At 44.4% G+C, this 18,080-nt stretch overlaps 1 protein-coding gene across 5 annotated transcripts in view; it reads left to right on the forward strand.

The window, feature by feature from the left end:
- The window catches only part of LOC118111007 (ERC protein 2), a 148,988-nt gene extending 131,699 nt beyond the window's left edge, over nt 1–17,289 (forward strand). For all 5 annotated transcript variants that reach the window (XM_035159224.2, XM_047340468.1, XM_035159225.2 and 2 more), the window contains one exon: nt 15,753–17,289. The gene's annotated coding sequence lies outside the window, so the exon portion shown is untranslated. The remainder of the gene's footprint in view (nt 1–15,752) is intronic.
- Nucleotides 17,290–18,080: the final 791 nt, after the last annotated feature.

The raw sequence follows: 18,080 nt of genomic DNA on the forward strand, positions 1-18,080 counted from the left end.
GTAGTGTATGTGGATCCAAATAGGATAAGATAAAATAATCCTTTATTAATACCATGATGGGGAAATGTGCCATGTTACAGCAACACAGAGGAAAGTCAAAAATATACATCAGAAGGTAATAATAATGAATTTATTCAGTCTAAACAGAATATACAGTGTTAGATAATATACAGTGGAATGTATTGCACTTAAGCCATGAAGTGGACAGACATATATGAATATTGCACAGTTAAGAGAAATAAACCTGACTTTAAGTGCAGTCCAGAATTGGTGTGTGTGTGGCCTGTATGGGAGCAGAGCTGATTGTACAGTGTCACTGCTGCAGGAAGGAATGACCTGTGATACCTCCCAGTGCTGTGATGTTGTCCTGCAGGGGGTGGGACTAGTTGTCAATCTAAAATGTCGGCTTCGCCATCCCACGACCTCCACTGGGGGAAAGGGGGTGTCCCAGGACCGAGCTGGCCCTCCTTATCAGTCTATCCATTCACCTCCTGTCAGCAGTTAGCAAACCACTCCAAAGAAGAGTCATAAAAGGTCTTCAGGAGCGCCCCCTGCAGTCCAAAAGACCTCAGTCTCCTCAGCAGATACAGAGCCTTATTGTAGAGTGCAGAGCCATGATCAGTCCAGTCCAGCTTATTGCTCAGGTGAACATGCAGGTACTAATAAGAGATCACTATCTCAATCTCAAACAACTGACAGAAGCAGGTATAATCTCATAATCCCTCGCTGTTGTATTGGTTAATGTTTAACATTTAGTTCAGCAGGAACAGCCCTTTTATCTTAATGGAGCATCTCTGTGTTGAACAGCTCCAGGCAAGTGTGAAGTCGTCACTCCTCATCTGTGCTCCATACAACAGGAAAAGTGTGTGTCTAGTGTGTGTGAAGGACCACTCTGAGGGGAAATTATTAGCAAATGGGCTCCAACTGCTGGCCTTTGCAAACACAACCTGAAGGCCTCTCCCCACATCCCCCCTCCCTCTCTCCACTGAGCCCCCTCCATCCCATTTACTAAATTTCACCTGACCAACGACCCCAAGGCTTCTCATCCCTCTGCCACTCCCTCCCTCCCTCCCTCCCTCCCTCCACTGCTCCCCTTTTTCTATTTCGGTCCCCCTCACCAACTTGGACATTTTCATACCTCTTCATCATCTCCCTCTCCCTCCCTGTGTCTCCCTCTTCACACACAGAGAGTCATTCCTGAGTGGGTAAACAGAGTAAATTGGAGCTGACCCCTGGGGTTAGCTGAGGCCATGCTCTCTTTTCATGTCAAAACCATCTGAAGGCTGATTGGTTGATTGCAGTGCTCTCTGCTTCCAAAAGGCTCCCTTGTGCTGCTGTAATTGCCCTATCATGCGTGTGTACACACATCCACATACTTAACGCATGTACACACACACACACACACACACACACACACACACACACACACACACACACACACACACACACACACACACACACATTCTTACAGCCAAATGACTTAATTGGTGTTAATTGCATAATGACAGTAGTGAATTGGACCTGGGTCAGAGGTGACACAGGTTTGAGTGGAGAGGGGGATGGAGAAAGGATGTTGAGAAGATGTGAGAGGAAGGTGTGCCCTTCTCGTCTGTCTCCGTCTCCACCTCTTTCCTCCCCACTTCCAATACTAAGCAATCCTTGACCTGATTGAAGAAGTTGGCCCGTGGGGATGACACACACACACATATGCAGATACACATGCACACACACATACACACACACACATGCATATACAAACACAAAAACAGACAGCCCTTTGTGGTGTGGAGGGATGCTCTATACACTTAACACAAGGATTCAATTTGACACAGTCAGCATCTGTGTGTGTGCGTTTGTGTGTGCGCGTGCATGCGTGCATGTGTGTCTGTGTGTGTACCAGTGTGTGTGTATTTAACTACACCAGCAGAGTGTGTGGCTGCTCGGGCAGCTGAAAGAGCACTATTGGTGAAAACGTTTAAGTCATCATCATTAGAGAGCTGTTGGTACAGAGGTGTGTTTTAGTGAAGGACGTAATTGGCCCGTCATAGTGCTGTGTAATCTTCTCATATTCTATCAAAACAGCGAAAGCTATTGGCCATAATGGCCATGTTTAAGGTGGGACCTTCCCATGTCAAACACACAGCATCTCAGCTTGATATGGGACTGGAACTGAACTGCACAGAGAGAGAGGACGGGGTGTGTAATGCTGGGCGCAGTAAACCAGAGGCCCTGCAGCCATGTATTCTGTCGCCATGCTGTGCTGGACACATTTATTTCCCTTTTATATTATTCCACAGAAATCACTCTACAGCTGTGTGTGTGTATGGATGCAGTTAAAACCCAGTATGTAGTCAATCGCGTGATTTCAAAACCAGAGCTTCCTCAAGTGGAAACATTGCTGGGCATGAGACCACCCGGGATTAATTTCTCTTTGTGAAAATGTTATTGTGTATATGCATGCATACATTGGTGTGCCTGTCTGAACTCTACTGCAATTAAATGAATAGGCCTGTGTGCACATATGCCTCAATCCCTGTGTGTTTTGCCGAAAGTGCGTGTGTCCTTTCTATGTGTGTGTGTGTGCACATGTCTTTCTATAGTTATATGGGCCAATTTTGGTTCAATACCATCATTGTGAGGACACTTTGACATTTTGGCTGGTCCTCACAAATTCAAAGGGTTGTTTCGGGGTTAAAACTTGGTTTTAGGGTTAGGGTTAGATTAGGTGGTTAGGGTTAGGCATTTAGTTGTGATGGTTACGGTTAGGGTAAGGGGCTAGGGAGTGCATTATGTCAATGAGTGTCCTCACAACTATAGAAAGACAAGTGTGCGTGTGTGCCTGTCCGTCTTGGTGTGTGGGAGTTACAGTAACCCCCATCCTGCTGTTTATAGGAGGGAGTGAAAAGTGATGGAAGGTATGGAGAGAGATGGGCCAGTGATGACATAGCCTTATGTTCACCCCCTCTGGATATGGCCTATTCTATATTAGATCTATCCATCATAAGGCTGCACTCCAGTTCCACATGCCTTCTATACCATTCATAGCTAGATGTCCACGGTACATGTGCTAGTCTCATCAATGTTCCACTCATATGGTACATGTCACGCTCATACTTGTAAAGTCTGAATGCACTTTGTCATACCCGCTGCATACTTAGTGTGTGTATTTGTGTGCGCAGCCTGCGTCGACTCTCTTTAAGTGGTTTTCGAAGCTCAGATGATAGATGTACGCTTTTTCCTCTGGTTCCTCAGAAAGACTTCCCCACAGGCTCATCTGCACACAAAAGGAGCTGTCACCCTCTTGCTTTTCTGATCTCACTGTGTGTTCATTCAAATATGTGTGGTGCTGGCGGTGGAGGGTTTGTGTGCGAGTGTGTGTGCATGTGTAAATGCCTCCGTGTGTGTCGGAACTGTCATCTGCCGCTTGTGCTCTGTGCGAGCCGTGTCTCTGGGCCAGTCTTTGATCTCGTCCACAGGAGATTCCAACAGTGTGAAATAGCCTCAGCCAGATTTACTCAATGAAAGAGCAGACCTTAACCACTGTTATTACACCACCTTTTTTTTTTTAAACATCACTCCGTGTTTCTGTCTCTCTCATTCTCCCCGTCGCGGTCGGTCTTTGTCATCTGCTGCTTCCTTACATACATGCATACCCCATGAATGTGCTTGTAAGTGTACATAAATCTTAAATTGGAGGGGATTTGCTGTGATATTTACAGCAGTAGCCATTGCATTTGTAGCAGGAGTCAAAATGCCACTAAGGCCTGCAGTCAAAGCCAAGGTTAGCCATGCTGTTACTCAAGACCAGATGTCTAGGTGTGGATTTTAACAGGAGAGCAATGCAGCTTTTCTAGAAGGAGAAACTGGACCCGATACAATGATGTACAGGACATTTCTGTTGTTGTTGCTGGTTTGTGTCTATCCAGGAATGTGTGAGTGCATGTGAGCATAATTGTATGGGGTCGTGGATGTAAGAAATGACTCATAGCACCTCAGAATGTCTCACATCCAACAGCAGAGGCGAGGGAAACTCGCTCTCCTTTTTCCCTGCTCTGTGCGCTGGCAGTCTGACATTATAGCGTGTTATTTCTTACAGGTGGTTGGGCGTGGCTGTCTGAGCTGTACAACATGTGTCAGAGTCCAGGTGGGGAGAGACACAATGTAATTATCCCTGTGAAACACAATCCGTGCAACACAAACACTACACACATGTCTACGGGCAGCTACAGCGGCTGATGCTAATTTATTTTGGTGAGCTTCACTATTTTAAGTGTTGCATTCTGCCGACCTAGAGGGACAACAGCAGTGGGAGCTGAGCCGGACGGATGAGAAAAGGCGGTGGTTTATTGAGTTGAATGAGTAAAGGTTTTAATAATGCAGAATTAGAGTCAGATAAAAAGAGTAAAAATCTGAAAAGAGCTTTACGCGGTGGGTATGGTATGACCAGGGCACCTCAAGGAACAATCATTTTTTTGCTTAACCCGTGCTCGACACTGTTACCACTCAGGTGGCTTGTGTAAGAGTAGAAGCATCATATCATTTGTAGACATTGCATCTCAATAAAAATATGTTTTATTTAAGAATAGCTTAACTTTTTTCATTTTCAGTCTTAAAATAATAGCCAGGTGCTCATTATGAGCAATGAGTCAGGTTAAGCTTTCTGTATTTGTTCCTCCCAATGAGCTTCCATTGAAGGAAGTGGAGGACGAAATCCATTTCTAAAGTTTAGCTAAAGCTAAGAGGAGGCCTCTTCGTCCGACTAAGACAAGTCAAGTGGTTGTCTTCCAGTTTTAACAGTATTTTTAATTATTAAAAAATCTCTCCTTTTGTCATAATTCTTATTCTACTGCGTGAGTGTGAGTGGTTGTTTGTCTCTGGTCCTGCGTTATACTGGTAAAATATCCAGGCTTTACCCCACCTCTTGGCCGATGCCAGCTGGGATGGGCTACATGTCACACAGGCTGTAACCGGCACAGAGTCATAGAAAGACTAAAACTTTAAAGATACCCACATGATTTATGTAGCTCAGGCTAATGAAGCCTCATATTACTTTCATTAGAACTTTGGAATAAATTAACAATCACATTAGTCGGAAGAGATGACTTGAAACAGGTCGTATAATGGGGGGGAATAATTATAGTATGGAAAACTAGTGTGAATGATCATACAGGCATATTAGAATTGTTTTGAGAAATGTGAACCTATCCTTTAAGGTTGCAGTGCGTGGCCCATCCAATTTAATATTATAAAATATTCATCACTTGTTTCATTTTTAACCTCAAGTTTTTTTTGTATTGAGGAAAATGAAAACCAAATATCAATTGAAAACCTGAATTTCAGATTTCTGTTATTTTTCCTTTTAATTTTCAAAGTCACTGAGTTGCAAATTAGATATTTTTTAGCTAAACTTCAAAATGTCACAAATATCCAAGTTAAGCTACTGAAAGTTTTCATAGGATACCATATCTACACTAGGCTATATCCATTTCATGTCCAGCAACTATTTGGGTTGACTTCTCCTTCAACTAGGTAAGTGCACTGAGACGGCTGTCACCTGTCATTACGGCAAACTGGAGGAGAGATGTGGGGTTCGCCAGTTGAACAGACCTACTCAAAGATGTGGGGTAATGTGAGTGATGGTTGAAAGTCACAGTATGTGACCTGAGAAAGCTCCTACTAAACATCAGCACATGACCTTGCTTGGGAGGCCTGAATTCTTTCAGCCCTAAGCCGATACTATTCCCAGCACCACCCAGACAAAATGGACCAAGTTCACACACAAACCTACACACACACGCCAATATTTCACACTGCAGATTTTATGAGTTACTGGAAGTAAGCGCACATGTCACTAAATCACATTTTCATGTCATTTCAGTGCAAACTATCAGCATCTTATTTTTTTTTCTGTCCTGATCTCAATAATATGTTTGGAAAAGAGTGTCATGACTTTTGGTTATTTGAGTTAAATATAGCAGACTTGAAAAGTGATCCCTGACTTCGCCAGAACATCAATATTCCACATCGCAGACTTTCATAAACAGAGTGAGGACAGGTTTACATACACTACGGTCCCAGTTCTGCTCCTTGGCTATAGTAATAAATAGTATTTACCTAACCAGTGCATCATAACCTGTTGCACTGATCCCAAAGCAAGGCTAAATATTAAGCGTCCGCCTTAACGCTGTCAGCGTGGATGTCTCGATCAGTGCTTGTTTAATAGGTGCCGTATGTTTCAGCAGTAAATATAACAAAACCATGAGTCGCTTTGTCAGAACTAATGAGGATTATTTACTCTCTATCTGCGCACAGAGCCAGAGCCCTGTCACTTTCTACGATGCTTATTTACGATCCGCGGTATCTCCCTTTTCAGATCCACTGGCAGGACCTTCCAAAGTGTCATACAGAGCACTCCAAAAGGTTGTTAAAGGTTCAAGATGGCTGCATGAGGAGTGTTGGTGGTTTTATTCAGGGAGAAACATTTTGCATGTTTAAGGGTTTACAGCGCTCAAGAGGCCTTTTATAGTTCAGAGGAGTGTCAGGAATCACAGCCGAGTCAAATATCTCAACTGTTTTTCACCTAAATGTGTGTTTCTGGTGACCCTCGCTGTCAAGCATACCTAACGCCTCTTTTACCTCATCATTCTCTCCCTTCGCTCTGTCTCCTCCACACAGCCCCACCACGCCAGCATGCGGCTTGGACCACATTTTTCTGTCCGAAGTAAATTAAATGACCTGAACATGAAAGGCATTCTGTTTTTTTTGTGTCCGAACCCGACCCGAGCCCGACGCTTTCTCTGATTACAAGCACATGCAGCTTAAAATTTCAAGTAGATAGCCCAGCCAATGTGGACTGAACCCCACCTGAACTAAAATATAATTCCAAAAATTTCATCCGAACCCGGCCAGACTCATCAGGTCCCTACAAGTCCCGACGGGTCCCAGTGGGCGTGGGTTGGGAATCCACATTATTCCACACATCTTATCTCAATTCCCCCAAAACTGATAAAATGTTTTTCTCCACAGAAAACCTTCATCATCACCTGTTTTCTCAGATTATCCCCCTTCCCACTATCACCGCTCTTCGTCAGACCTGCTGGCAGTGACCCCCATAGGCTTAATACAAAAATACACCTCTTCCTTTGATCTGACCTTCATATTCTTTAAATGAATCAGAAATGCAGCATCATTAAAACCATGCAGAGATAATTATCCTTTTTTTTCATGTCACGTATGGACAACTTTAAAAGTAAATTTGTAGCATCTTGACTTTTATCGTTTCCTCACATTTTGATCTCCCACACACTGACACAGAGGTCATGCTGAGGTAGAGATCACGAGCAGACCACCAGGCATCGTGAAAGCCTCCCTCTTTATCCCCAGCGTATATTCTATGTGTCTCATGTCCTGGGGCTACACTGACCCCAGGAGCACCAACAGACTCAGCCAATAACATGATTGGTTCTTCCTGAGACCGGACTTAAATAGTATTAAGCACCACATTGCAGCTGTGCAAGCACAAACACACTCACTCCACTTGACATCAATCTCGATTGTGTCGCTCTCGTCTGAAATCCTGGTTGTAGACACATTTTGTGTTTTGTGGTGAGAAGTGAAAATAGGCAGTACTTATCTGTGATGTGCGGGAAAGAGGCACACACCTAATAAAAAGATAAACCAGCAGAAAAAATCTGTTAACCCTCGTCCAAGTGGGATGGATGAATAAATGAACACATTGTTAACATTGGATGGGCAGGGGCTTGAATGTTTGATGACCAAACAAAAATCTTAGCTGACTGTGTAAATCTCTGTCTGAACTTGTCCACCTCAAATACTTCAGAAGCTACTGAATAGACATTATAATCACATTTTGTTGACACAAGTATCCTGCACACACACACACATGCACGCATGCAAACACACACGTACGCAAGTGCACACACATACACACACGTGCATGCACGCAGATACAGATTCATAGGCAAACACACACACAGATTCACATGCAGGCACAGATACCCACGCCTACATAAAGAGAGCAGACGGAGATCTGAGGGATCACGTTTATTATCCTTACTGGTTCATGTGATCCTCAGTAGATCTGGGATGACCAAACCTGCCCAAACTGAATCGTTTAAGATTAGCTATCCCGAATAGGACTTGATTTCGATTTATTACTGACAGCCTATAATTAAAACCTTATCCCGAACTAATTCTTGCCTAACCCTAACTTTAACCTAACCACAATTCAAATCTTACCACTAACCCTAACCAGGACCTCAGAAATGATGTTTTTGCCTCATTAGGACCAGGCTTTGGTCCCCACGAGGTGTACTGGTCCTGACAAGATCAGTTTATGCTGGAAAAGGTCCTCAAGAGGTAACAATAATTAGTACACATGCACACACACAGACACACACACTGATTTGTTCCCTGGTTTATGTAAATATTAGGCTCATGTCCAGAAATCTCTACTGCTATGACGCAGATGAGGCTCAGTAATCATGTGAAGTGCAGCTTTTATTGTCTGCATTCTGTCAAATTTAGTCTCAGTTTTTAGGAATCTGATTTTATACAATATGAAAACACAGAACAGGGGAAAAAAAGATGCTTACGTATCCTCAGCCCAATGTGGTGGAAGGGCAAATCAGTTAAGAGAGGGAAATGGACTGCGGGCAATAAAAACCAGATGGAGAAACTGTGAGTCTGTGGGCAGTGAGGGAGGAAGAGACTGGTTGGGTCAGGAGTGAGGACTGATGGGTCAGTGGAGTTGGTCTCATCTTGAGAAGACATCAGGGGGAGGGTGGAGCATTAATAGCACCCTAGATTACATAAATGTGTTTCTGTACCGCTGCTGTTTGCTGGCTCGCCGTCCTTTTTTTTTTCCATCTTTCAGGAACAAGGTCTTGACACCAGCCCACACTGTATCTCCTGCACGGAAACTTTCCTATCCTTATAAAACACAAGTATGAATTGTGATATCATGTTGTGTCTTTTCCCACATTTGAGTGTCTGTGTGTGTGTACATGTGTGTCAGTGGTAGACCTCAAACATGTTACTTATATAAAAGTACAAATAAATAGACATCACTAAGTTAAAGTTAAAGTAGTCAACCATATTTACTTTCCAACTTAAGTAAGAGTAGGTACTTGCTTTAAAATATACTTGAAGTATTAAAAGTAACAGTACCTGCTGATTGTAACCTATTCCCTAATGCAACGGTGTACCACGTCATTGTTGCTGAGTGTTGGCGGGGACCTCACCTGAATCCATTTTAGGTGTTTTCTAACCAGCTATGCTGCTGCTGCTTCAGGGGGCGTGGTCTAATGTTACCTGCCAGTTCTGATTGGATCAGTGGACTCTTGTTACTGAATAGTTTTAAAGATATAAAAAGAAAAACTGATATGAACATGCACATACAATGCATTGTAAATAGGTAGTGGCGTAGAAAGTACAGATATTTGCTGATATGTGTAGTGGAGTAAAAATGAATCTAAAAAGAAATAAATCTTAAGTAAAGTAGAGATACACAAAATATGTACTTAAGTACAGTTACAAGGCAATTGTTCTTTATTACATCCTACCACTGGTGAGTGTGCACGTGTGTGTGTGTGTGTACTTCTTTGTTTCACTGGGCTAAGATAGAAAAAAGCAAGAGAGAAAGTTTCTCCCAATAAACTTGTTTCTGTAAACGTTGTGCCTGTGCATACATGTCAGGGTGCTGGGTCAAACCTTCAAAGTGAATGCCACCATGCACCCCCACTCCCCCCCCACCAAGGCTTCCACCCTCCCTCCCACACCCGCATGAGAGTGCACCGCAGCCGGGCTTGCATCCACTCTGCTTTTTTTTTCCTGAATGGGGGTGAGAGGCTGTTACCGTGTCAGTCGACATGGCCTCTTATCGGACCATTAGACTACCCTCAGATTCTCTTTCCAGATGGAGGTGAGATAAGGCCTCAGAGGCCCGGACCCCCGCAGACACTGAGAGCACGGAGGCCTCCCCTAATCTCCTACCTGATGGAGGTGCTTTAATGTGGGCTCGGGTTTCACTCGTCTCCCCTGTCTGGCTGGGCCTGTGTGTCAGGATGCAGGAGCGCTCAGGGATCCTCGGCCCGGGTTCTGACGGGCCACCCCTGCTCCACCTCGAAGTTTAGCTCCAGGTCAAGGTGCTGTTACGTGACAACACATGGCTCGCCACCCCCGCACTCTCCTTTTGTGGAAAATAGGTGGCCGGTGGGCTTCATACATACACGGCTACTCAGGCTCTCACAGGCTCTCACAGGCTCTCACGTACAGCTGGACCACTGCAGAGCTCTCGTCGTCTCTCTCAATAACATAAACACTGCCACTTACACTGTGCTCAGAGCGAGAGGGAAGGAGGAGGAATTTTGTGATAAGACAAAAAAAAAAATCTTGAAGGAACAAATGAGTGGGATTAGAGAGAGAGAGAGGGGGAGAGAGAGAGAGAGAGAGGAACGTCTGAGCGCTGAGGGAGGCAGATGAAGAGAGACGAGGGGGTGGGGGGCAGATAGATAGAATTCCTTCCACCTTTTATTGTTGTTGTGCAAACCTGTATTTTGGATACATGCATGAACATCATGCACTTTTATGAACATAGCTTCTTCTTTTTCGCCTCCGGGGGTTTCTGAACTGATGAATGAATATTTGTTCATGTCTTGCCAATAACACTTGTTTTTTTTATTCGAGCAAACATAAATTATGTGCATGTGCCTGTGCGAAGAGGCTTGTGTCTGTGTCTATGAAAAGAATGTCAAAAACAAGTTTCTCATTAGGTACTGCCGTATGATTTTGTGCATTGGCACACCTTGGCGAGACTCTAAGAAACTCACCACCATTCCACAGCGAGCCCTCCATCATTCCTCACAGGATTAGAGACAAAAAAGAGAGAAAGGGAGAGGTACAAAGTTTCAGGCAGGGACTGCTCTTTTACTTTTCGTAGCTGGCATCGATTTTACCGTATTTTCCCCCGTTTTTAAATCGCTACCAACGTCTCCCTCTATTTCTTCCCCTCACTGTCTCTGTCAGTGTCGAACCAGTTCTCAATGTAAGGAGGCACGGAGAGTCGATGCAGGGTTTAGTGAGGCAGCGTTTGAACCAGGCGAGAGCTCTGAAGTGGCACACACAGTGTCTGACTCACTTTCAGATGCACGCTGCTTCTCCACAGGAGTTTAATGAGTTTGATACATGAGATATATTTTCTTTCATCAACAGTCAACTCCACCTAGTGGTGTTTGCACTGAACAGATTTCTGGCCGCGGCGAGGAATGAGCTGTTATGAGGGAAACATTACACCAGCGGTTGTTGATCTGCACTGAGTCACTGAGGAAGGGAAGATCATTACTCAGGTTTTTGATATGAATCCCTCAAAAGCTGCTAACTGTGCGGATAGTGTTGCCTCGGTGGTGTAGGCTGTCCAGTGCTAGAGAGCCGCTGTAGACTGGTGTCTAGGTGTCTCCAGCACCTCTTGGCCTGGCATCTGGGAGTCTTGCTCACACTTGCTTTCACCCAGCGTGTTTTCTCAGATGAAGGAAATTATGTAATTAGCCTGTGAGGAATTGTTTTCTTTCTCTCTTTACCCCCCGCTCTCTGCCTTTTACCCCTGTGTCTTTCTCTCCCTCCCTCTTTTCTCTCTTTCTAGTCCTGTGACAGCAGGAGATGGTTCCAATTTAACGAGAGCCACACCCTCCAGCTCGCCTCCTTCATTAATTGCCAATGACCATCAGTGGAAGAAAAGGAGTGCTTGTCATACAGATCCATGTTGGCTGTTGAAGAGCAGCTTTGTTAAACATCAAAGTTGGGAGTTTCGGAGGTGTGCGAGGGAGTGGAAATGGAAGCTCTGTGGGGGGGGGGTCTGCGTCAGGGTGGGTTTTGGTTGGGTCGGGGTTGTGCGCTGGGAGATGGGTGCAGGGGTACAAACGGGCAGTAGCGGGAGGGGGGGGGACCTGGCATTTTGCTCTCTAATTCCAGCCGGCCTGGAGGCCTGGAGCGCTAAGAAGGGCCTCACTGTTGCTCTCTGGATCAGCCAGGTATTGCTTACATAAAAAGCAAGTGAAAACAGCTGTAGGGATAATTAGCTTGATTCTCCATTACATGCCATGAGGGCCAATAACTAAAAAATGGAGTTTTGTTTGGGTTAGAGCTGCAGCCCCAACCAGGAGGAAGTTGTAAAAGTCAGGCAGGAGAAAAAAAAGAGAGAGAGAGAGAAAAGTGGGGGATAAATGTAGGGAAGAAAGAGCGAGGTCTTGAAGCAATTGTTGCAGAGGAGATGTTCTCTCTTGCTGGGACAACTTGATGTGGACCATATTTTTTAAAGGGTTTTAAAAAACGCTATGGTATCAGAATGATTGGATGGGAATGTTTGCCATCCACATGTTTTTACCCATGTCATGTAATCTGTTTCAAGTTCGTGGGAATGTGTGACTTCAGTGCAATGAAACAGGACTGGACCGAATTCTATGCTTTTTTTATTACATTTGCCCTCTTGCAGCGGAGCCGCGGTGATATTTCTGGTATCATTGAACATGCTGGGTCACCATAACATCAGAGCATCATCGGTTCTGCTTTGAATTATTCAGATAAGAGCAGTGGCTCGTTTGTGTCATTTTCGTTGCGAGGCGTATTTGTCCAAACTGCTTCTTTTTCCAAGGTCAAACAGGCCGTCCTCATGATATGTCATGATACTGTGACATACCAGGTCGGCATTCACACAAAGACATGTGCTTGGCTATTTTAACAAAAACAGTGAGAAGCTCAGCTCGGCCGATAGTTCTTGTTTCCCAGAATCTTGCCCCCTTCATACCACCGCATGGCTTGTTTTACGTCTCTCCACTTGGTAGAGTGAGGTAAGGGGGGGGACGGGGGGGGGGCCCGAATCTTTGTACAGGTAATTGAATTTAGTGTGTTTCTCTTTTTTTTCTGTGGGAGTGAAAGAACACCAACCACAGGGTAATTCCAAGTGAAAGAGCAGCACTCTGACATTGGTGGTCCCAAAACTCTGCAAGGATCCATTTAACAGGCAGTTTATATTAGTAGCACTTAAAGACAAGAAGGGGTTCGGCTGCTGCACATGCACACTCTCGGGTTTGATATGCAGTCCTCGGGACAAAGACAGACAAATGGACAGGGAGACAGACGACTGGCTCTCAGGAGAAATGCAGGCAGACTTACCTCACAGATTTGAACAACCTTTTTCGCTTACCAGGACTTCGACAAGGCACGTTGTGTATGTAGCTAACACAATACTGGTCAATCAAGATGAGTATTGTTTAATTAATACATGGCTACGCAGGCAGCTTTCCCCTTTAACTAGATCTAAGTTTCTGCAGCAGGCAATTTTGATAAGTCAATCATCTTCCTTCCTCCAGACAGAGGCTAAATCAGTATTAATATGAGAAAGTGTTCACCCTGTCTGATCCCACTATTAAGCACACAGAGTGGAGGAGGATGAGGGTTACACAGGGAGTAAAAGATAGGAATGGCTGATTGGAGTTAGAAGGAGATGATGGCCCGGCGTTGAGAGCGAGAAAGGGAAACTATATTTTGCCATTTAAAGGAATTTATTGATGTGGGAATATTTTTTTAATTAATCTTAATGGTCAGTAAAAGCAATCGTGGTCAAAACTAAACGAAAAGAGTCAGAAATTTGTAAATTGATGTGCAAATAAAGTTTTTTTTCCCTCTCACTGAACCTACTTTGTGTGAAGTGGCCCAATAATGGGAGGGATGTGTCTCTGGTCTGTCGGAATAAATGTAAAGTGTTAATGTTATAGTTTATCAGTAGTTATTCCTACTCAGCTCACATGTGGATATCACAGAGCAATTTATCACATACAGTCCTCACACAGGCCAGACTGCTGCACATCGCCAGCAGCAGTTTGATAACTGGAATCCCCATGTGTGTTTACGGCTATGTGTCAAATGTCCCTGCGTGCAGCGCTGCCAACAGAATCAACTGCAAGTCTTATTTCATGTCAAGTGTCATTCCAACACTGGAAACAAAATCCATGAAGCTGTCTGGACAGAAACAGTCGGAGCAGCTGGTTTGATTGCGGTTGTTTTCAATCATATTCTACTTTTCTTTGAATCGGTTTCAGAGACGCTGACTTCCTCACCCAACTGCAGTTTACACTCTTATGCAGTAAAACTAGAGTGTACGAGGTTGTGGAAATGTTTTCCTTGCGCACTGCAGTATCCATGTAGCCGGCTTTTTTTTGCAGCCTTTAGCAGCTGATGGTGCAGAAAATTGTGGACAATGACCTTTGGGCTGGAAGGGCTTTAAGCAGCCTGTCAGAGCCATTTGAGCGCTCTAAATTATCCACAGTGTGATTCTGGCTTTTCCTGACTGATATAATTTCCTTTGCTCGGTCGCGTTTTCGAAATCCGCCATAATCACGACCACAAATGCAGCACTTTCCACTCAGGAGCATAGAAGTCCTTACGATTTTAACACTCTGTAACAACATGTTGACATGTAAAATAATCACTGGCCGATAAGCGTACACACATTCTTGACCACATAGCGACACACACTTCCTCATTAACGGCACGAACACAGGCGTCACATGTGAGTTTGTGTTGTGAATGCATCTGTTGTGTCGAGGTAGTGAGGTGTTGACAGAGAAGAAAGGGGAGCGGTCTTCAAACACATCCACAGGCAGGCCGTGCTCTCCATTATGCCCTGCCGGGGGCCACCTTTGTTGATTCTCTGGCCCCCAAATCATTAATTTAAGTCTAGACGACAGCGGAGAAACTTGAGCATGGCGTCCTAACACACGTACAAATTCACACGCAGAGTCGTACATGCACACACACATTCGGTGGCGCTAACACGCAAGCGGGCTTACATGTACACACACACACGCCCTGTGTTGCATAACAAATGATGGCACTTTAATTGCTGTGCCTGTTTATTTACTCCTGGACATAATGGATGGTCCTTCTCGGCCTGGCAGCCAATCAGAGGGAGGCAGGAAGAGTGCGAGCAGCCCTGCAGACACATTCCTTACAATCTGACATCAGTCTTTATCCACAACACACTAACATTAGATGCTACTATTCAAAACTGGTTTCTTGAGATTTGTTGGGGGGTGAATGAACCAGATCATTTCTACCAGAGCACATCCCCCCATCCTTACCTATATGTAGAATTAAAGTTCCTTCACTATACCCTCTCTGAGTGACTGATGATAACGTCTTCAGTGATTGGTAGTTATTTTCGGGGCCTGTTTGCTCAGCCAATGAGGCGCCCCCAGTCTGCCAGACATACATCATTGTTTCTTTTTTTTTGCACAACCTAACCCTCAGGAAAGACGTGAGTTGTTGCTGACTGCTGTGCGGCCTGAATAACAGACACATTCCGATTCCGCTTCTTTTTTTTTTCCTCCTTTTTATTAATGAGCACTTGATGTTTGGTCTCCTGCCAACTGCATTTAGAGCGTTCGTAAGGAGCTCTGGAGACTCGTCAGACGGTTAGAGGAAGAAAACGGTCAAGCTATAGCTGAAAAAATATATATACGCCCGACCTAAGCATCTGAGTTCTCTTTGTCTGTTACCAGGCATTGTAATTCTATGATGTAACCCTTGAGGAGATGACCAAGGAAATTAAAAACAACTCAAGATCCTTGGCTAGATAATGCATCTTCATATCCCTGTGTGGATTTTCGCATTTGTTTTTAATTCTCTGTGGTTGAGCTCGCATACTGATTGTTTTTTCTCAATGTTTCTCTCCACAGCTGCTTGTGGAGCCGCGCACCAAGAGGTTCAAGAGCTTCAACTGCAAAGAATACAAAGTCGAGCAGCTCATACCTCCCCAACATCACGACCACCAGACAAACACACGCGCTCTCCAGGAAACACCATTTCAATTTTATTGTGGCCACGCCGCAGTGATCGGTCGGAGATTTTTCCATCTCACCGATGAATGTTACCTTCACTAACATGCACAGTGGCCCGCTGAAGACCACGTCCCGCTGTGGGTGAATGTTCCCCCACCAGAGCATCAGTCATCATTCTGCAGCTTAAAGGTATTGGCAAGCGGTCCACTGCCTTGATTTTCCTAGCTGTTTCCAATAGACTAGGAACTGGATTCATTTTACAGAACCACGGTGCTACAGAGTTCTGGCTTCACATCAACCGACAATAACCACTTTGGACTACTAGTGTGGCTACACTGAGCCCGTGGAACTAGCCGTAAACACGTGTAAATTCTGGACCGGTTTATGATGGCATGAATGTGCTTATACTTCTGCAGCTATTTTTTTATTTATTTACGTAACCTTTATTTAACCAGGAAGTCCTTTAAGATTAAAATCTCCCCTTCCAGGGAGACCTCAAAACTCAAACTTTTGTAAATATCACAACACGGACTTCAAAATCCACAATCCACAGAGACCTTCTCGATGTGCCGTGCCAAAGGAGACGTCCCCGTCTGCTGAAACAAATTACCGAAGCGGGACTGCGTCTGAATCATTGGGGCTACCCAGTAAACCGCCGTGGTCTGACTGTCTTCCACTTCCTGTGGAGAGATCAACAAGAAAAAGGGCAGATCTGGGCTTGAGGATGCCCCGCGAAATGAAGGAACAGTTTGAGGATCAGTTTACACCTTCTCTAGAAATCAGGACCTTAATGAACAGGGGAGGAAACACAGCTGACCTCAAATCAGCCAGATTACTGTAAGAACAGCGTGTTTATACATTTCTCCTTGTGTTCTCTCAGCCTGCTGTACGTTTGTTTAATGAACCGATATCATGTTCTGTTTGCTTTTCTACATCCGAAACAGTTTCGAGTGCCACTCTTCTTCTTCTTCTTCTTCTTCTTCTTCTTTTTTGAAGTTGTAACAGCTGTGTGTGACTTATCGCACTGATGAGCGATGTGTTCTTTTATTGTCTATTTATTGATCCTGAGTGGCTAATCTGTTAATTATGAAGTGACTTGCACATCAAAGCACTGTGTCATTACTTTTTTCACTGCACCGGAGGAGGTGACGATAAAGAGAGTATTGTTGTGTTGGATTGAACTGTTTAACATTTTCTTTTTTCCATCTGGCCCTTACCTAGTATGTACAGTTTTTGTACAGTGTGTGTGTGTGTGTGTGTGTGTGTGTGTGTGTGTGTGTGTGTGTGTGTGTGTGTGTGTGGTTTATGTGCCGCTCATATCATTGTGGCGACCGTGAAAGGTTGGGGGTCAACATCATTCACCCTCGACTTGTTCCACAGTGTTTTGCAGTGGTCAGCTTGTCTCTGTTGTTTGAATAAAACGTTGTTTTCACAAGAGCTGCGAAATTGTGTTTCATCAGAAAGACAATAATGTGAACAGTGACATCGCCGATGTTATTGGTAAATTTGAGCGCAACACTGGGTATTTTCACAAGATTAAAGTTTCAGCGCCGCTAATGGCAACTACAACAATAGTCTCTTGCACTGCCCGAGAAATAATTCTTCCCAGTTTTCATGGTCTACCAATTCTCTTTCTCTCTCTCTCTGCCTCTCTCTCTTTCTCTCTTTCTCTCTCTCTCTCTCCCATAAACTCAGCCAGATGTTGCCCAGTTTTCTTCCTAGGGGAATATGGGAGGATGGGGGTGGGGGGGTCGGAGGAGGGGATGGAGGGAGGGGCACTGAGGCATGGTGAGGGAGTGAGTAGGGATCAGAAATGTGGCTGAGCATGTTTTTAAGCGCTCTCTGACGCAGTTGCAGCCTTTTTCCAGCATCCAGCACGGTAACATTATATAGCCGGGGAGGAAGAGCTCCCGCAAGACTATCTGGAGCTTTCTACTCTCAGGTGTATTCATGAAGAGTTTCATCCTGAAGTGTGACATCTACTCAGGCTCTCAAAGCATCATGAGGGGAACGAATCGGCTGTTGTTTTTATTCGTTTTTTAAATTTTTATTAAATGCACTTAAAATTACCTTTTTCATGTAGAATTCATTTTTTTTTAAATAAAAGCTAAACAATATAAAAAAGCCCTTGTATTGTGGCTTCATACTGTGCATGTAAGAGCAAATTCCGCTTTGATCTGCGGCCTCAGTGCTGAAGGCCCAATGAACCACGCTTTCTCATAAAGT

Source organism: Hippoglossus stenolepis, chromosome 6 (assembly GCF_022539355.2).
Source record: "Hippoglossus stenolepis isolate QCI-W04-F060 chromosome 6, HSTE1.2, whole genome shotgun sequence".
Taxonomy (NCBI): Eukaryota; Metazoa; Chordata; class Actinopteri; order Pleuronectiformes; family Pleuronectidae; genus Hippoglossus; species Hippoglossus stenolepis.